The 15,920-nt window shown below is 45.8% G+C and overlaps 1 long non-coding RNA gene across 1 annotated transcript; it reads right to left on the bottom strand.

Moving 5' to 3' along the window:
* Positions 1-6,753: 6,753 nt before the first annotated feature.
* On the bottom strand, positions 6,754-15,647 carry LOC123955717. Its single transcript, XR_006821323.1, has 3 exons — positions 15,497-15,647; positions 13,688-14,596; positions 6,754-6,808 (listed from the first exon to the last, which is right to left on the bottom strand). It is a non-coding gene; the product is annotated as an uncharacterized LOC123955717 (long non-coding RNA).
* Between the last annotated feature and the right edge of the window lie 273 nt (positions 15,648-15,920).

The following is a 15,920-nucleotide window of genomic DNA, read 5'->3' on the forward strand; positions in this document are numbered from 1 at the left end:
CAAGAATTGTGTTGTGAAGGATTCGTATCAGGCTGAGAAGAGCTTTGGCTTTGAAGCAGTGAGGAGTTGTTCAAGAGTGTTTGGGTTTTTTTGCTTTTATTGGACCTAGGTGTAGAACTGGATTTATCATAGTCCACCTAATCCTTGATCCTTGCCTGGCCCACTGTATTAGTTTCCTGTTACTGCTGTAACAAACTTAGAGCCTTAAAATAATAGGAATTTATTATCTTATGCTATCTATAGATAGGATCATTTATTATAGATCCTATCTACAGTAGGATCTATTATCTTACATTCTGGAGGTCTGAAGTCCAAAATCGGTTTCACGAGCCTAATATCAAGGTATTGGCAGGGCTGGTTCTTCTGAAGTCTAGGGAAGGAATGGGTTCCTTGCCTTTTCCAGCTTTTAGAGGCTGCCAGCATTCCTTATTTTTTGGCCCTATCCATCGCCTTCAGAAACAGCAGAGCAACTTCTTTCCTCTCTGACCTCTGCTTCTGTCCTGACAACTCTTTCCAACTGATCTTCCTGCCTCCCTCTCACCTGCGAGGACCTTTTGTGATTACACTGGGCCCAGGATAATCTCCCCAACTCAACACCTTTAATCACATTAGCAAAATCCATTTTCCCCCCTGTAACACATTTACTGATTCTGGGGATTAGGATTTAGGCATCTTTGCTAGGCCACTTTTCAGCCAACCACACACAACCCACCTTTATTAATTTAGTTGCTTTTAGTATAATAATAGCTATGAACTCTCCACCCTAAAAAAAAGTTACGGTGACAACAATTTACAACCAAATGTGTGGTTTGCCTCCCCCACCCCCACACTAAGTGACCCTCTTGGATCTCCTCTCATGGGGTGAAAATAATCACCAATCTTCACCATTTCTTGTTCTCCTTTTTATAATTTTTTATTCCATGTCTGTATTTATACGGAATACAACTATATATATATATAGAGAGAGAGAGAAAGACTGTGTGTGTATACAACATATTTTTATTTGTTTTAAATATAATAAAAGAGTATGCCCCCCCCCGAAGAAAAAGAATATCCCCACTACACACCTATTAGAATAGCTAAACTCCCCTCCCCCCCCCAAAAAAGAATAGCTGAACTCCAGAACACTGACAACACCAGTGCTGGCAAGGATGCAGAGCAGTAGGCACTCTCATTCATTGCTGCTGGGGGTGCAAAATGGTACAACACCTTCAAAGACATTTTGGCAGGTTTTTTTTTTTTTTTTTACAAAGCTAAACCTAGATCCTAGGGCGCCTGGGTGGCTCAGTGGGTTAAGCCGCTGCCTTCGGCTCAGGTCGTGATCTCAGGGTCCTGGGATCGAGTCCCACATCGGGCTCTCTGCTCAGCAGGGAGCCTGCTTTCCTCTCGTTCTCTCTGCCTGCCTCTCTATCTACTTGTGATCTCTCTCTGTCAAATAAATAAATAAAATCTTTAAACCTAGATCCTAGGTATTTACCCAAATAAGTTGAAAAGTTAAGTCTACACAAAAACCTGTGTGTAAATATTTACAGCTGTTTTATTCATAATTGCAAAATGTTGGAAGCAACTACGATGTCTTGCGATAAGTGAATGGATAAACTGTGATATATTCAGACAATAGAATATTCAGTGAAAGAAAAAAAAAAGCTATCAAGCCAAAAAAGCCTATGGAAGAATCTTAAATGCATATTGCTAAGTGAAAGAAGCCAGTCTGAAAGGGCCACATACTGTATGATTCCAATTATGTGCCATTCTGGAAAAGGTGTAATTGTGGAGACTAAAAAGATTATGGTTGTCAGGGGCAGAGGAAGGAAGAGGAATGGGTGGTACACAGAGCGTTTTTACTGCAGTGTAACTATTCTATCCGATACTGTTTGGTGGATCCCGCAGAACTGTGCAACTCAGAGAGTGAATCCTAATGTAAACTGTGGGGACTTTAGTAAATAGTAATGTATCAGTATTGGTTCGTTACTTGCAACAAACATACCACATAAATGCAAGATGGTAATATTACAGGAACTGTATGCTGCGGTGGGGAGAGGGTGTATTGGAACTTTGTACTTTAGGCACAATTTTTTCATAAACCTAAAACTGCTCTAAAAAAATAAAGCCTGGGGACACCTGGGTGGCTCCTTCAGTTAAGCGTCTGCCTTCGGCTCAGGTCATGATCCCGGGGTGCTAGGATTGAGCCCCATGTCAGGCTTCCTATTCAGCAGGGAGTCTCCTTCTCCTCCTGCCCTCTGCCCCTCTCCCCTGCTTGTGCTCTCTCTGTCTCTCTAATAAATTAATTTAAAAAATTTTTTTAAGATTTTATTTATTTATTTGGCAGACAGAGATCACCAGTAGGCAGAGAGACAGGCAGAGAGAGAGGGAGGGGGAAGCAGGCTCCCTGCTGAGCAGAGAGCCCCAATGCAGGCCTCTATCCCAGGACCCTGCCAGAATCATGACCTGAGCCGAAGGCAGAGACTTTAACCCACTGAGCCACCCAGGCGCCCCTAAATTAGTAAAATCTTAAAAAATAAATAAATAAATAAAGTTTCTTATAAAGGAAAAACTGTGCTTCTGTATCCTTTTGAGATTTTTCTTGCCTAATTTAACGTGCAGCCATATTTTATGTATCTGGCTTATTCATTTTCACTATTGTGTGATTTTCAGTGTGTGAATAAATCACACTTTGTCTGATTTCTCATTGATGGATATTTGGATTACTTCTGGGTTTTTACTATTATGAATGGTGCTGCTATGAACATAATTTTGTGTATCTCCTACTACATAGGTAGCTTTCTTTGGTCTGTCTGGGTTTGTACCTAAAGTAGAATTGTTGGGTCACAGGATACGTGAATATTCAATTTTAAAAGATAATGTCAAATATTTTTCCAAATATTTCCATGAGCAGAAGGCAGATTCTTAACCGACTGAGCAACCCAGATGCCCAGATAACCATTTTATGTATGTATGTATGTATGTTAGTCACCACACAGTACATCATTCGTTTTTGGTGCAGTGTTCCACGATTCATTGTTTGTGTAGAACACCCAGTGCTCCATGCAGTCGGTGCCCTCCTTAATACCCATCACTGAGCTCACCCATCTTCATACCCCCAACCATTATTTTTTAACTGCAATTACTAAACAGCTCTCCCCTGCCCCCAGTTGATGGGATAGGCTCCCTCTGTCATTGTGCAGTTTGGGTCCTTTAGGAAGACACCAAAATGGGATTTGATGTGCAAGAGATGCCCCAAGGGAGACCTGTGAAGCATGGAAGGAGGAGACAACAGGAGCAGGCCAGGACTCCCACAGCAGAGGTTGGAGACTTGTCAGAGGAGAGAAGGAAGGAAGGAAGGATTGGCTAGCAATTGCCTCAGACATTGTGTGACTCAAAGTCTTGGCTAGGCCATCGAGGTGCCCCAGGGCAAAGAGTGCCCCTTAGAAAAGCTCCGCGTGGGGCAGAAATGGCCCAGCCCCAGTAATTCCGCCATCTCAGTGACAGACTGAAAGCCCTGGGAGATGCCAGGATGGCGCCTGCGTGAATGCTGCGCGGGGATGAAGTTGCTGTCGTCTGTCCCGGAGGAGACCTGGAGGCCATCCACCAACTACACTCCTTGCAGCAGCTTCTCTTGCAGGGCCGTCTCAGCTGGGCACCTTCTTGGCCACCAGAGTTTCCTGTCTGCCCAGGTTCGTTTCTGGGCTCTCTTATTCCATTGGCCAACTTGTCCATGCCTGTGCCATGACAAAAATAGATCCTCCTCATAAGTTCTACACTTGATCTTGGCCAGAAGGGTAAGTTCTAATCCTGGTGGCGTTAGTCACATCTTTAGATGTGTCCTTGTTCTTGGTCCTTACTCCTTCAAGTGTATGCAGAGCTTTTAAGCAGAGGAGTCAGATCAGATCCGTACTATAGCAGAAGAATTCAAGCAATGTGTGGATCATCCGAGGGATGAGAGATTTCAGGCTGAGAGAGCTCCTGAGACGTAATTTCCATAGTCCAGGCAAGAGATAAGGGGGTGTGTCGATTGAGTGAATTTCGACAGTAACAATGAGAAAAGACAGGCTATGGATATAAGATACCCAGGAGGCAGAGGGGTGGGAAGAGAGGGAAAACGGAGAGAATTCCCACGGCAATGGCTTGGCAGTCCGCGCACATTGTGGAGCCCTTCGCTGAGTCAGGAAGTACAAGAGGAAGAACAGGTTCCAGGGAAAGTTAAGTTTCGTTTTGCATCTGCTGATGGGGCACGTATTTAAAGCTGCTTGAGGTACACATGGGTATAGACATCAGTCTTCAGGGTCATTGTCGTCCGGACGTCTCAGTAGGAGAGAAAGCATCACCTGGGGAGGGGGGAGGAGATATGAGGGCTGAGAGCCGGGGAAGACACTAACCTGTCAAGAGAAGTCAGAGGAGGAGGAACTATCTAAAAAACAAACCAAAAAATTGATAGAGAATAATCAAAAGGAAAAGCTAGAAACAGCTTGGGATGGCTACTGTCAGAAAACAAAAATAGGAAATAAAGAGAATTGACAGCAATGTAGAGAACCCTTGTGCTCTTGATGGTAATGTTGAGCAGTGCAGGTGCCGTTGTGTAAAAAAGTGTGGGATGGATGGTCGGAGAAACTAAATGTGCTATCTGCATACAATGGAATATTATTTGGTCTTAATACGGTATTTTTTTTTAAGATTTTTTAAAATTTTATTTGAGAGAGATCAAGAGAGGCAGGGAGGAGCAGAGGAAGAGGGAGAAGCAGACTCCCCGCTGAGCAGGGACAACCCCCCACTTTTGGGACTTGATTCCACCCCCCCACCCCACCCCCCCCCCACCCCCCCACCCCCCACCCCCCCGCGCTGGGGACTCGGGGATCATGACCTGAGCTAAAGGCAGACGCTTAACCGACTGATCCACCCAGGCGCCCCCAAAAGGAAGGAATTTTGACACATGCTACAACATGGAGAAACCTCAAAGATGTCATCCTAAGTAGAATAAGCCAGTCACAAAGGACAAATATTGTACGATTCCATTCACATTCAGAAGGATAGAGAGTAACATGGTGGTTGCCAGGGTGAGGAAAAGGGAAATGGAAGTTTCTGTTTACTGTTTTATGGGTACAGTTTCAGTGTAGGACGATGGAAAAGTTCTGGAGACAGACGGCGATGATGGTTGCACCGTGATATGAATGCATTTCATGCCGCTAAACTGTACACTTAAAAATGGTTCAAATGGTGAGTTTTATTTTACCACAATCGCTTGAAAGGCTCAGAGATTTCTTCAAGAATTTGAAATGTGATGAACACCTAATTTGTTTGATCTTATTGGAAGGAGAACAAACAAGTGAGGGAGTATTTGGGGATACGTTAATAATAAATACACAGAAAACCCAATGAACAGAAAATAAGACATTTACCAACTCCTTAAAAAGAGAGTTGTGTGGGGGCCCCTAGGTGGCTCAGTTGGTTTAGCATCTGATGCCTTGGGCTCAGGTCATGATCCTAGGGTACTGAGATCAAGCCAAGCAGGGAGCCTGCTTCTCCCTTTCCCTCTGTCCACCACCTCACCTGCTTGTGTACTTGTGCTCTCTGTCAAATAAATAAGTAAGTACAGCCCATAGCAATCTCAGCCCCTACTGTTATCAGAGGCTGCAGTGTCTAAACTCATCTAGAATCAATTTAGAAAAATCACAAGCCTATGACCTACATGAAAAGGAAGAAGTCCTCAAATCTGTGGTCTCTGACTTTGAGGACCAGGAATCTGTTAGTCCTCCAGAGGTCTCGACGTGCTCCCCCATGTCATCCTTGGACTCTCTGGTCTCAGAGTGGGCAAGCCCAGGGTTCTGCTCAACACAGTCATCAGTCAGAAGACTGCCGTCATTCGTCACCCCCTTATCCTTCACCCCAAACCCCTAACCTTAGCTGCTTCTCTTTGCTCCTTCTCACTGGCTGTCAAGGATTGCCAGAGAAAAAGTGGATAACCTTGTCCATGGTCATCATTACAGATGTACAGTTTCTGATCTCTACAGGGCCCTTAACTCCACCCAGTGTTCCTTTGGTGCCTCTGTTTCTCCTCTGTCAAATATGTATAAAATAGCGCACGGGATTGCTGTAAAAAGTCAATGAAATAACACATGTAACACATTTGGCTTTTATATACAAATTACTCCCAGTCTCTCTCTCCATTTCCTGAGCTCCCTGCCTGAATTCTGAATAATTTCATGGGCTTTTCACCCTCCTCAAAATTCCATTCTGGCATCTTTGTCTTGGTGGATGACATCATTCCTGCAAGCCAGAAACACTGACCATGTACTTTACTCTCTCTCTTACTCCCTATATTCCTTTGATCCCACAGTCCCTGTCCATTCCATTTCCCCTCTGAAATGTCATTTACATCCCCCCATCTCCACCCCGCACCAAGCCTTTGGTCTATAATTTCCACTGATTACCCAGTCCTTCATGCCTTTACTCTCTCCTGCTTCTAATCCACTACCCATTTTGCCCCTAATCTTTCTTTCTTTCTTTTTTAAATGGGACTTCAATATACAGAATTGGAATGATCACAATTCGGTTTTCAGCGCATTGTCATCATTTGTCCACGCGTGGCCCTTTTAAAATGTATTCATGCTTTAATGAAGTAATGAACAGCGGGGTGGGGGGGCTAGGTGACTTAGTGAAGTGTCTGACTCGATTTCAACTCAGGTGGTGGTCTCAGGGTTATGAGAACAAGCGCTGCATCAGGCTCCACGTGGCACGGAGCCTGCTTAAGATTCTCTCCCTCACCCTCTGCCCCTCCACCCTGCTCAGGTGCTGACGTGCTCTCTCTCCTGGTCTGAAAAAAGGAAAAAAAAAAAAAAGAGAGAGAATAAACAACCATGATCTCATCAGCTAACCTGGGAACCATTACATTGATAACAGCATTACACTGATAATATAGGGACTTAAAGAGTTCTTTAATGTCTTATTCCTCTACCTTCTCCCCCCACACGGAAGTCCTATCCTTTTTTTTTTTTTAAGATTTTATTTATTTATTTGACAGACAGAGATCACAAGTAGGCAGAGAGGCAGGCAGAGAGAGAGGAGGAAGCAGGCTGTCCGCAGAGCAGAGAGCCCAATGCGGGGCTTGATCCCAGAACCCTGGGATCATGACCTGAGCCGAAGGCAGAGGCTTTAACCCACTGAGCCACCCAGGCGCCCCCAGAAGTCCTATCCTTAAGTTGTAGTTTACCATTATTTTCTAAATTAGAATTATAATGCGTGTGTGTGTGTGTAATTTAGTTTTCCGTCTTATAACTATGGAAAAGTATGTAAGGCCAAATGTACTCTTGCTTTTTTCACTCCTTCATACTTATTACCTTGGCTAAAATTTTTAAAAAGATCTGACAATTCCAAGTGGCAGCTAGAACTCTCACATGTTGCTGATGGAAATGCAAAAATGCTACGTGTCCTACTCCGAGTTAGTTACCCAGTTGAAATGAAAACTTGTATCCACACAAAACCTATATGGAAATGTTTAGAGCAGCTTTATTCAGGTTCACCAAAACGAGAAATATCCTGTGATAGTTAATTTTATGTGTCAACTTGACTAGACTATGGTACCCAGCTGTCTGGTCCAACATTAGCCCAGATGTTGCTGTGGGGGTATTTGTAGTTGTGATTGACATTTATAGTCCGCTGGCTCTACATAATGGTTACTCTCAATAATGTGGGTGGGCCTCCTCAAATCAGTTGAAGGCCTTAAGAGCAAAAACAGGTTTCCTAAAGAAGCACTTCTACCTTGAAGCTGTAACATAGAACTCCTGCCTGAGTCCCCAGCTGGTCACCCCTACAGATTTTGGACTTAACCAGCATTCCTCCCCTCCAATCACATTCCTTAAAATGAATTCTCTCTTGTGCTCCATAGAGACAGGTACTGATAGAGGCGCTAGAGATACAGATAGATATAGACTTGTGTACACTTGTATACGTATATTTGTGTATATGCATCCTATGGAATTTATTTCTCTGGAGAGCCCTGACCGATGCGCATCCCAAGTGTCCTTAAACTTCGGAATGGATACACCAACTGGTACATCGTGCAATGGAAAAAACGCTTAGGAAGAGGAATTGGCTAGGCAGGCAACAATAGGAATGAACCTCCGGCATCATGCTACATGAAATAGACCCGGTTCAAAAGGCTACATGCTGTGTGACTCCATCTGTATGAAATTCTGAAAAGGGCAAAGCTGTAGGAATGGGAAGCAGATCAGTGGTTTCCACAGGCTGAGAAGGGCTGGTGAAGGAGTTGACCCCAAAAGGGTGTAGGGAGATTTTGAGGTGTGATTGAATTGTTCTATAACTGGATTTTGTGATAGTTACAGGACTAAATTATACCTTCATGAAAATGTGCCAAAAAATGAACAGGAGGCAGTCAGGTAAAAAAAAAAAAAAATTATTTTAGGGCACCTGGGTGGTTCAGTTGGTTAAGCAAGTGCCTTCAGCTCAGGTCATGATCCTGGAGTCCTGCATCAGGCTCCCAGCTCCGCGGGGAGTCTGCTTCTCCCTCTGACCTTCTCCCCTCTCATGCTCTCTCTCAAATAAATAAAATCTTTTAAAAAAAGAAAAAGCAAAAGAAAATTATTCTACTGAAAAGAAACTATATGGTAACACAAAATTGCCAACTTAAATATATTTGTGATACATAGGGATTGAGAATAATTCTGCAATATAGTAGCTATCTTTTACTTATTATGTTTAAAATTTTAATTCCAGCATAGTTAACACAGTGTTAATATTAGCTTCAGGTGTATAATATAGTAGCATCTTAAACATGCTGTCATTATACTTAATTAAGATAGGCACCCTACATAAAATTAATATGCTTTGACTTTTAAATATTGTTATTTAAGAAATCTATACCAAAAAAATCAATAAATCGAAACTGATGGAAACAACAAAAACCCCATGTTGTCGTATGTGGCTATAGTTGGTTTTTCGCGGCTGTACAATATTTCCTTGGGTGCCCACTGCAGTTTATTCATTCTTCCTGTAATAATGCATTTTACACTATCATGTACGGTGTCACTACAAATATTAAATAAAGACTTAATAAAATATTTGTCCTTTTCCTGAAAATCTTTAGTTACTTCCATTGCCTAAAGGATAAAACCTAAGGGGACCTTTGGAGCTGCATCAATAGGATGTCCTGGGCTCTGGCTTCTGTCTGGGTTTAGCCAAAGGGGATACCAGCTAGGCTTGCCAGATAAAATACAGGAACCCCCCGTTAAATTTGAATTTTAGATAAGCAATTTAATTTTTTTTTTTTTTTTTAGCAGAAGTATTTCTTATGTAATGTGGCAACCCCTTGTACTGGCAGCAAAGGGAAAAGAGAAAGAGAATCTCATTTATTCCCCAAACTTCCCACCTGCTGGGCCACTGCAGTGGGCTGGCTGTAGGTCCCACATCAGAACTTGTCTGGCAGCCCTCAGCACACAGCTCACAGGTTCTAGGAACTGGTCCTTCCTCTTGCTGTCAGGCCTAAAAGTGGTAGTTAATAGCTCCCAGCTATTATTAGTAGCAGGATAGTGTACCGACTTCTTATTGCCGTTACTAAGTCCTGCCCACACTTTTGGAAATAGATCCTGATTCAGTTCTTTTCAACTCTCTACTTTTGGTGCGTTGTCCATGCCCATGCTGGATATCGACAAGCCTGGACGTGGCTCTTTGAGACAGAATGCACAGCTCCTTCCCTTCTCTTTTGGTACTCCCCCAGCAATTTATGTCTACCCATGGAAGTCCTGGAAGGACCAGAGTGTGGAACCCTCTCTCTGGCCCAACACACCAGATGCAGTCAAGCCCCTCTGATTCTTTCTGCCAGTTGGTGACTGTTCTCTCCTCCCGGCCGGCATCTCCTACCTTGCTTTCCTCTCTGCACCTTTGGTATGAGCTCTGTGCTCTGAGCTCTCTAGGCCCCAGGTCTCTGGGACCTCAAGAAACCTTTACTCTCTGAATAAACCCAGATCTTGTGATGGAAAGGTGGTGGCTTCCAAGGCCACCGTTTTAGTTAAAATGTTTGAAAAACCCACTCAGAAGTCCTGTGAACTTCTAGGACCTTCTAGGCCTTCTGTGCCAGACCCTAACATTCTCCCCGGTGAGATGAGAAATGTTACTGTCTTTATGGATGAGGGCTACAGGGCAGTGAGAAGATGTCAGCATAGAATAAAGCCTCAGTTACCTCTGTATGTCATGCCACGGTGAGCATCTAGTAAGAGAGAGTTCAGCACCATCGTGCTCAGGAAAGAGTTAAAAAGAGTTAATAGTACAGGTGCCTGGCTGGCTCAGCCCGCGGGGCGCACTGCTCTTGATCGCAGGGTTGTGGGTTTGAGCCCCGTGTTGGGGGTAGAGATCACTTAAAAATAAACTCGTAGGGCTGCCTGGGTGGCTCAGTCGGTTAAGTGGCTACGCGGGTCCTGATCCCAGGGTGCTGGGATGGAGCCCCGTATCAGGCTCCCAGCTCAGCGGGGAGCCTGCTTCTCCTTCTCCCGCTGCCTGCTGCTCTACTTGAACTGTCTCTGTATTTTTATGTCAAACAAACAAATAAATAAATTTTAAAAATTAAAAAAATATCTTTTAAAAAAGTTAATAATACCAGTCGTTATCCCTTATTAAATGTTCCACCTGGCTGAGCACTGTGCACACACCATCAGTCGTCAACACCCCTGCAAGACTGTGAAGCATTGGGCGCCTGGGTGGCCCCAGTGGGTTAAAGCCTCTGCCTTCGGCTCAGGTCATGATCCCAGGGTCCTGGGATGGAGCCTGCATCGAGCCCCGAGCCCCGTATCTAGCTCTCTGCTCAGCCGGGAGCCTGCTTCTCTTCCTCTTTCTCTCTGCCTGCCTCTCTGCCTACTTGTGATCTCTGTCTGTCAAATAAATAAATAAAATCTTAAAAAAAAAAAAAAAAAGACTGAAGCATTCCATCCGAGTCTCAGCTCCCACCATCCTACCCTGCGCTCCGGGACACCAAGCTGGAAGTCCTCAAGCCACAAGTCTCCTTTGTCAGAGAAAGTTTGGAAGGTGAAGGAAGAAACTCTTCCCTTCTCAAATCTGTTTACTGCTTCCCCTGGAGCAGCAGATGGTTCCAGTTTCCAACTTCTTTCCTCATTCCCAGCAGGGCCAGGGGGCATGGGCGGGGTGGGGGAAGGAGGGGGAGAGGCGGGTGGTGGGGTGGGGCATCAGGAGGGTGGAGGCCTGCAGGCCACACGTCTGTGTCCAGCTCCAGGAGACCCCTCCTCCAAGATCCCGATGTAGTACGTGGCTGGAAGCCCCTTCCTCTAAATTTGTAGGTTCGGTTCCTGTGATGGATTATTACACCGGTGACCCCCCAGTGGATCCTGCCTCCTGATATCCAGGCCCTGGAGTGGTCCCCTGGGGCGGGACACGGCTAGATCAGGCGATCTGCTTTGGCCAATGGGAGCAGACAGGAATCGGAGGCTGGAGGAGCTTCTGTGCTCTGAGGTACCTTGTCTCGGGACTGTCAGCCTGGGCGGAGCGGGCTACCCCTCCCACGCCCCAGCCTGCCTTCCAGTGGAGGACTGCAGCATGAATGAGTCGAGGTGAGACCAGCAGAAGAACTGCCTAGCCAACCAGCCAACCCTGAGAACGGTAAGTCTCTAAGCTTTGGGGAGGTTTCTTGAGCAATAATCGGGACCTGAAGCAGTTCTGGTCATCCCAGCCTCTTCCCTCCACCACGTGGCTGCTTCCTGCTTCTCCGTGACCTCAAAACACCCGATCTGTTCTCTCAGCCCTCTGACACACGCTTCACAATTTCCCCCTGTTCTCTGTGTGAATGCAACCAGTGTAATTTCCGTTTTCCCGACTGGACCCCAGTTGACACAAATGCTACTATACCCATTCTACAGATGAGAAAACTGAGGTTCGGAGACATTAAGAAATACGCCAAAGGTCACTGCTCACGAGGGCCTCGGGCTGACTCTGCAGTCCTTGCTGTACAGCACAGAAACACTATTAATCTACACCAGTAGATAACTGTACTGTACCATAAATGGGTTTTTCTAGATGATTACAAGGACAATTATTTGAAGTTGATGTCACCGCAAGAAGGGCTTTTGTTCAAGATCCGGAAGGCTCCAGCTCCCGAGCCAGCAGAGGGAGCTCTGTCCCTAAGGACTCAGTCAGAGGCTAGCTGACCCAGAGGGGGAAAAAGATGACAATTCCTGTCATGGTCACAAGATTTGGAGGAGCACCTCATCACTGGAGACTGGAGGCTCCTTGAGGGAGAGGGAAAACAAGCAATGTAACAGTTGTTAGACCCGCAGGAACAATTTAAATGTGTCCATTTAAATTGTCAAAATATGGGACTGGAGCTGCCCTATGTGAAAAGGAGGGTCCTCCGAGAGAAGGAGTTCAAAGTCCCTTCCTATCCTCCTCCCACCTTGTGCTGGACTCCACTCCAAAGTTAAGAGGAGTTTCTCTGGGGTCAGCCACATTTCCCAGTGACAGAGTAACTGAGTAAAAAGGACCTTGTCTCCATCCCCATGTGTTTCTTTCCTGAGTCCCTTCCTGTACAGTAGTAACAGGAGGAACAAAGGAATGGACTGCTCCCTCCCGGGAGAGCTTCTGACTGTCCTGCTTCTCCTTCCTGCTCCCTGGGCTCCCAGAGCTGCACCAGCCCTTGCTCTAGCGGTTTTCTCTCTCCCACTCTCTGGATGATCCCAGAAGACGATGGGTCTCTGTGAAACCAGCTCTTTCCCCCAGCACAGCAGCAAAACCTGAGACTTCAGTCCGAGCTCTGGGGTGGTAAATAAACACTAGACCTCAAAGCTTGTAGGTAGCTCTCACAGCCTAACCAAGGTAGGGAAAAGGGGGCAGCAGGGGGCCAGCCCCCCAATATCTCCTCTCCCTGCACCGGGGCTTACGGTGAGCAATCATGAATCCCATGGCCTCCCAGCTGCCTCCAGTTTGGGAACTAGGGCTAGGTAGAAGTATTAAGCCAAAGGTTGAATTTGGGCATTCTTGACCTCCCCTAGCCAAAATGCCATTTTAAAGGTGATGTAGGGGCACCTGGGTGGCTCAGTGGGCTAAAGCCTCTGCCTTCGGCTCAGGTCATGATCCCAGGGTCCTGGGATCCAGCCCCGCATCGGGCTCTCTGCTCCACGGGGAGCCTGCTTCCTCTCTCTCTGCCTGCCTCTCTGCCTAGTTATGATTTCTCTCTGTCAAATAAATAAAATAATAAAAAATAAATAAATAAAAGGTGATGTAGTAGGTAACACAAACTAAGGAAATTTATCTTCTCATAATTCTGGAGGCTCTAAGTACAAGACCAAGGTATTGGCAGGATTGGTTTCTTCTGAACCTCTCTCCTTGGCTTGCAGATAGCTTTTCGCTGTGTTTCCACATGGTCTTTCCCTGTGTGTACCTCTGTACTAATCTCTCTCCTAAGGAAATCACAGCCCACCCTAATGACCTCCTATAACTTAATCGCCTCTTTAAAAATCATCTCTTCAAAGCCAGTCACATTCTAAGGTACTGGAGCTGAGGACTTCTACTGTTTTTTTGTGGAAGGGAAACAGTTCAGCCCTTGACAATCAGAATGACAGTATATTCCATGTTTGACAAATAAAAGGAAATCCACATCCCAACACAATGTAGTGAAATTGCCGAATGTCAAAGACAAGGAGAAGGTCTTAAAAGCAACCAGAGAGAAAAGCCACACCTCGTTAAACTGTACGATGGCTCCCCATGAGGCGTTCCAAGATCCAGCTTCCAAATGAGCTCAGCCCCTGGCCCGTCTCTGGAGAGGTCTTGCCCTGAGGTTTGCCTTCTTTGAATTCATGCAGCAGTCCAAGCCTGTAATGTGGCCTTTCTATTCACCCGCAGCCTGAGGGGGGCTGGCAAGGCCCCCAGACCTTAAACCTGTCTCCCCCACACACCAAACGTTAAAAAGCCATTTAGGTTACAACACCACTTTAAAATCAGACATGTGTAGGGGTAGCTGCAGTGGGCAAAAGGGGTCTGGATGGTTGTCGGTGTGGGAGATGGGATCAGTCGGATTTCTGGGCCGGAAAAAAGAAAGGTGTCATAGACAGGATATAGTTCACATTGTTGCCAAAGGCCCTGAAGGCAGGTGCCTGTGGTGTGGGGAAAAATATTCCCTGACACCCCTGTCTCTAGTGCTCATGGTCACCAGTGCCTGAGACCTGGCATCTTACAATTTAATTTGTCGGGGGGGGGGGGCAGGGGGTTGGTCTACTCCGTGAGACAGCATCAGTCTTAAGCCCTGTGCTGGGCACACCCTCGAGAGATGATTGGTGAACCAGCTGATGGGTTCCCTTGGAGAATCTTTGTCTGCCAGAGCCTACAGTGGGATCTGACCTGCTTGGTGGGGGCGGATTTAGAACCGAGCTGTCCTCCCACTGCTGTAGCCGCTGCCTCCACCACCGTCCCCTCCTGCGTGGCAAGTGGCCTCCACCTCCCCCACTGACCTCCATTTCAGTGCACTCTCCACATCGCAGTCCAAAGACCTTTTTGAAAAGACAGGAATCAGACTACATCACCATTTTGCTTAACATCTTCTGCAGCATTGAGAATGAAATCCAAACTCTTGGCTGTGGTCTGTGAGATCCTGCAAGACAATGGAGCCCACCGGTAGAGTTTCTTCTCTTCCTCTTCCTCACCATGATTTAGTCATCTGGACTTTTCTCAGCGCATCAAACATAGCCAGCTCTTTCCCACCCCCGGGGCCTTTGCCCTTGTTCTTCCTTTTTGCTGAGAATGGTCTTTCCCAGCTCTTCTTGGTGCCAGGCCCTTGGTATCTATCAAATCCCAGCCCATATCTCCCCTCCCTCACCTCCGATGGGAAGTGGATTCCCCTAGTTACTGTTTCAACCCTATTTGTTTCCTTCTTGGTGGCAATCATAAGCTCTCTTAGTTTTGTTTGCTTGCTTATTTATGTCTGTCTCCCTACCTAGAATCTGATAGGACAAGGACCCAACTCGTTTTTTGCCCATTGTATCTCTAGCCCCCAGCACCACGCTGGTGTCGTCAGTGGGATTCACACGTTGTGTGCTGTCCAGCTGGGGTGCCTGGACCCTTTAGCAGAATGCTTACACTCCAAGGGAACCCAAAGCCCAACAGAATCACAAGGTTTGCACCTTTGGCCCAGTGCAGCTCAGTTCCCAACCATCCAGGCTACTCTGAAAATGTAAATTGACCCCAGGAGCCAGAAGTAGTTGAAATGCAGAGCTAGCAACAGTTTACCTCCATAAATTCGACTCCCTGTTGCTCGTGGTATTAACTCTGGTTTCAGGCACTTCCACTTCAATTAAGACTTGGCACACTTCAAAATACCTCTGAACAGCAGGACACTGATTGAATTCGAGGTACCAAGAAGCCAAATGGAAAAATAGTAGTAAAACCACTGGTCCTTTTACATTGTAGTTAAAAGCTTGAACAAACAACTATTACACCTCCTTTCGTGTTCTCTTCTGTTCCAAATTAATCTGGAAGAAGCAGAGTAACTTACACTGTTTTTAACCTGCCCCATTAGGCATGTCCAGGCTGGTCCATGGTGCTCTCAATGTGACGCTCCATTTTGTCACTCAGCAGCACTGTTGTGACACAATGTGGGTCAAGTTTAGAAGACCTGTAACTTTTAGGGCGCTTGGGTGGCTTGGTTGGTTGGGTGACTACCTTCGGCTCAGGTCGTGATCCCAGGGTCCTGGGATGGAGCCCCACATCTGGCTCCTTGCTCAGCGGAGAGCATGCTTCTCCTTCTGCCTCTCCCTGCTACTCCGCCTGCTTGTGCTCTCTGTCAATTAAATAAATAAAAATTCTTTAAAAAAAAAAAAACCTGTAAATGTTGAAAAGTTTTGATTATTCAAATGGCTTTCTGCGTGTATTTTCAAATAAAACTTCTAAACGAATACTCTAATTGTTTAAATTGTATA

Source organism: Meles meles, chromosome 13 (assembly GCF_922984935.1).
Source record: "Meles meles chromosome 13, mMelMel3.1 paternal haplotype, whole genome shotgun sequence".
Taxonomy (NCBI): Eukaryota; Metazoa; Chordata; class Mammalia; order Carnivora; family Mustelidae; genus Meles; species Meles meles.